This window comes from Eriocheir sinensis, unplaced genomic scaffold (assembly GCF_024679095.1).
Source record: "Eriocheir sinensis breed Jianghai 21 unplaced genomic scaffold, ASM2467909v1 Scaffold150, whole genome shotgun sequence".
NCBI lineage: Eukaryota > Metazoa > Arthropoda > Malacostraca > Decapoda > Varunidae > Eriocheir > Eriocheir sinensis.
This window is the reverse complement of record NW_026110851.1, coordinates 673287-678675: the sequence shown is the minus strand read 5'-3', so window position 1 is coordinate 678675 and position 5389 is coordinate 673287.

Sequence of the window (5389 nt, the reverse complement as noted above, 5' to 3'; positions counted from 1 at the left end):
TTGACTGACTGACTGACTTATCTTGACTAGCTGACCATGCTGATGTAAGTGGCTGACTGACTTACTGACTCGCTGGCTGTGTGGCTACGAAAATAACTGACTGATTGCTTGACTGACTAAATGACTGACTGACTGACTGACTAGCAGTCTGACTACCTACGTAACTGTCTGACTGCCGGACTAACTAATGTATAATTGAATGACTGATTTGGCTGACTGACTGACTGACTGACTGACTCTGTGGCTACGTAAAAAAAGTGATTGGTTGCCTGACTGACTAAATGACTGACTGACTGACTGAATGAATAAATGAATGAATGGCAAACGGACTGACTGAATGAATGAGTGAATGGTTAACCCGGTAGGTAGCAGCGGGGATCATGTTTCTTAATGGTTCCTCCAAGTGAGAAAAATAAGAAAAAATCACCCTCACACAAACCACTTCATAATATATATCCAAGCATTTGTGATCAGATTATGTATCATCTATTTAGGGGGGGTTATATCATGGCACAATTTTGGCCCGTCGCTGCTACAAGGTGAAGCCACAAATTTGGACCGTCGCTGCTACCGGGTTAACTATCTAACTGACTGGCTAACTGACTAACTGAGTGACTGACTGATTGACTGACTGCTGGACTGAGAGAGAGAGAGAGAGAGAGAGAGAGAGAGAGAGAGAGAGAGAGAGAGAGAGAGAGAGAGAGAGAGAGAGAGAGAGAGAGAGAGAGAGAGAGAGAGAGAGAGAGAGAGAGATGGGGGGGGAAGGGAATATATAGACGGGTGAAGGAGTAACGGGGATAATATACAGACGGATAAAGGACGAGGAATAAATGGAATATATTAACAGATGAAGGAGGGACGGAGAGACACGAATAGAAAGAAACTGAAAGAAAGAATGTACGAGCAGGTATTAGATAAAATAGACAGGAGACGGTGACTGGCAGTGGGACAGGAAAGGAAAGTGTGTTGGGGCTGGAAGAGGAAGAACAGGTGCGGGCATGAACGAGACGGAGCAAAAGAGAAGGAGACTGAATGAAGGACAAAGACGAAGAGAGAAAAAGAGAGGAAGTGAGCCAGACGTCGCCTGCCTCCGTGTGTTTCTTTCTTGTTTTGTTATCCATCAAGGTGAGGATATTATTTTTTTCATGGGTGTTAGCGAAAAGCCTATTCAGTAGTACGGGCCGTGCCCGTGAAATGCTGCCACTGTTACAAAGGAAGTGTTGTGTTCCCACACGCTACATTCCCTGCTCCATCAGCACAGCTCCGCCTCGCTATTTCCAGCACACTCTAAATTCAGGGTGACGCCTCGCCGCTGTGCTCAGCGTGATCAGCTCGCCTTGTGTCTCAGCTACACAGTCGTCGTGTTGTTCCCTACATCACACTGCGGCCTTGTGTGTCAGTGTGTGTGCCTTGTATGTGTGTGGGGAATGTGATGCGTATAGTTTGCTGGCATTGAGATAACGTTAAACACTGTGTGTGCCTTGTATGTGTGTGGGGAATGTGATGCGTCTAGTGTGCTGGCATTGAGATAACGTTAAACACTGTGTGTGCCTTGTATGTGTGTGGGGAATGTGATGCGTATAGTTTGCTGGCATTGAGATAACGTTAAACACTGTGTGTGCCTTGTATGTGTGTGGGGAATGTGATGCGTATAGTTTGCTGGCATTGAGATAACGTTAAACACTGGCGTACCAGAAAATTGAAAAGGGGGGGCCAATATATATATATATATATATATATATATATATATATATATATATATATATATATATATATATATATATATATATATATATATATATATATATATATATATATATATATATATATATATATATATATATATAATTTTTCTGCGTCCAGTATTATTGCAAGCGCAGGGATCCCATACAGCTTGAGGATTCGGGTTAGATCGCTAGGGTATATTTGTTATTTTTTATACATACATGTATTGATACATACATATACATACATTGTACATTTTAGAAGTTTATTGGCAGCATATAAGTACAACATAAACCTGGGAGATTTAAATAATCTTAAAAGTACTAATTTTATGTTACTTGAGCGAACATTACTTTTAACATAAGAACATAAGAACGTAAGGAGTCTGCAAGAGGCCGGTTGGCCTATACAAGGCAGCTCCTGTACACTCAACCCCACCTTACCTCACCATCCATGGCTTTATCTAACCTCTTCTTGAATGTATCTATGGTATTGGCACCCACAACATGGCTCCCAAGCCTGTTCCATTCGTCCACCACTCTATTGGTGAACCAATTCTTGCATATGTCTTTGTTGAATCTGAATTTGTCTAACTTAAAACCATTGCCACGCGTCCTACCTGGCTCTTTCACTCTCAAAATTTTATTGACATCCCCTTTATTAAATCCCTTCATCCATTTATAAACTTCGATCAAGTCTCCTCGCAACCTTCGCCTTTCTAGAGAGTGTAGATTTAACTGCTTCAGCCTGTCTTCATAAAGCAAGTTTCTCACCCCCTGAATCATCTTTGTCATCCTCCTCCGTACAGATTCTAACATCTTGATATCCATTCTATAATATGGGGACCAGAACTGAACTGCATAATCGAGATGAGGTCGAACTAGTGCTAAGTAAAGTTTGAGGATGACTTCAGCGCTCCTATTGCTCACGCTCCTTGAGATGAAACCTAGTACTCTGTTTGCCCGATTTTTAGCCTGAATGCATTGAGCCCTAGGACGGAGGTCAGCGCTCACTAGGACTCCTAAGTCTCTCTCACGCCCAGACCTGCTTAGAGGAGTGCCATTTAAGGAGTAATTGTGTGAGGGGTTATTCCTACCTACACTCAAAATGCTACACTTCCTGACATTGAATTCCATCTGCCACTTCCTCGCCCAATTATATAGTCTGTCAAGCTCATCCTGGAGAACGGTAGCGTCGCTGTCTGATTGGATTACTCTACCGATCTTGGTATCATCTGCGAACTTACTGACATCGCTACTAATTCCTGTGTCCAAGTCATTGATGTAAATAATAAAAAGCAGAGGACCCAGCACCGACCCCTGTGGGACTCCACTGTAACACTGCCCCACTCAGATTTCCTACCATTGGTTTGCACTCTCTGCTTCCTACCACTAAGCCACGCCCTGATCCAGTTCAAAACTTTCCCATCTACGCCGTGAGCCTGTAATTTTAGTAATAGCCGGTGATGAGTGACTTTGTCGAACGCTTTACTGAAATCTAGATATAATATGTCATAGTTTTCATCTCTGTCAACCGCCTCGATTACTTTAGTGTAGAAGGACAACAGGTTAGTAAGGCAAGACCTACCCTTTGTGACCCCATGTTGTGAATCATGACTTAAATTATGCTTTTCTAGATGGTCCCGAATGCTCCGGGCTATAATTGACTCTAAAATCTTTCCTACAACTGATGTTAAGCTAATTGGGCGATAGTTTGAGGTGGCTGACTTGTCTCCCTTTTTGAAAATCTGCGTCACATTAGCTACTTTCCATTGATTGGGCACATACCCAGAATATACCGACATCTTAAAGATATCGGCAAGAGGGCCACTAAGGACTTCCTTGCACTCTTTCAGAACCCTTGGGAATACTTCGTCTGGGCCCGGCGATTTGTTTTTCTTCAACCTACCAATCTCATCCTGGACTACTTGCCTAGTGATGATCACATCCCTCAACTTGTCGTTCTCGTCACCCTCATATATCTGAACTCTCTCCGGAATGGTTGTTAGATTTTCCTGCGTGAAAACTGAGAGGAAATAGTCATTCATCATTTGACTCATATCTTCTCCATTCTCAACGAGCTCGCCCGTGTTTGTTTTCAACGGTCCAATTCTGTCCCTTGTTTTCGTCCTGTACAATTTAAAGAAGCCCTTGGGATCGCTCTTGGCCTCGTTGGCTACCCTAATCTCATAATTTCTTTTTGCTAGGCGGGTGTTCTTCTTCACCGACCTGACTAGCTCAACATACCTACCCCTGAGATGGATCTCTCCGTTCTTTATTTTCCTATAAATTCCTCTCTTCAAGCCTATTTCATGCTTGAGTCTGCGATTCATCCATTTGGGGTCGTTATTTTCCTTCCTACGTGCTTGGTAAGGGATATGCTGTCTCTGACCCTCTGCAATTACTCTAACTAAATTAGTGTAGGTCATTTCTATATGGTTCCACTGTCTTTCCGGTTCAAACCCTGAGATCCAGCCCTAAGGTTTCCCAATTTACCTCCTCAAGGTGTCTTCTGAGCCCCTCATAATCAGCTCTTCTAAAGTCGGGCACCAACACAGGGTTGAGCTCATGGGTCACCGCCCAGTCTAATTTAAACCTAATTTCCTTGTGATCACTGCCACCTAATTCTCCCTCAACATCTAGCTCGCTGATCATATACTCGGTGTTAGTTAAGGCCAAGTCCAGAATGTTGTTACCCCTGGTGGGCTCTGTTACTGTCTGCTTGAGAAAATTATCTTGTATTACTTTCAGAAAATCCTCAGACTCTAGATCACCCACCACGCCTTCCCAATCTATATTCCTATAGTTAAAATCCCCCATTATGCAGACATTTTTGCTCCTGCTCGCCCTGCCTACCTCTTGCAGTAATATATCAGTGTCCTGCCTGCTGAGGTTGGGTGGCCTGTAAAGAACCCCTAGAATTTGTTTGTCTTTCCCTTTGTGGACGTCCACCCAAACTGATTCTGAGTCTCTATTTGTTTGAGTATAGTTGTTAGCGGAACATTTAAGTGTGTCTTTAGCACAAAGTGCCACCCCACCTCCCCTTCTTCCCTTTCTATCTTTGTGAAACATCTGGTAACCATCTATTTCATACTCAGACATGAAGTTTTTGTTGGCAGTATCCACCCATGTTTCCGTGATAGCTATAATGTCGAATTTCTCGACACATGCTTTCCCCCTCAGTAGATCTATCTTGTTCCTGAGACTCCTACTGTTGGTGTAATAAGCCGTTAGCCCATCCTTTCTTATATCCTTTCGATTTCTCCTGCGCCCCCTGGTCCCAGTCTGCGATGCATTGACAGGCCCTCCCCCCTCGCCTACTCTAAAAAATTCTGTAGGGTGCTAAGTGATCGCTCGAGGGAGTCTGCGAGAACCTCCACCCCTTGGAGTGACAGATGCACGCCATCCTTGGCGTACAAGGTGGCTTTATTGTAGAAGAGGTCCCAATTGTCAAGGAAAAGCCAACCATTTCGCTTACAGCGGGCCGCCAGCCTGCTGTTTACTGCTAAGGCTCTGGAAAGCCATCCCTCTCCCACCCCCCTCCTCGGCAAAACCCCACAAACAGCCGGCACCCCCCCGAAGTCCTTCACTTTAGGAAACGATTCCCTGAAGCGCCGAAATATCTCTTCGCTACCCACCTTACTGACGTCATTACCACCGTAACT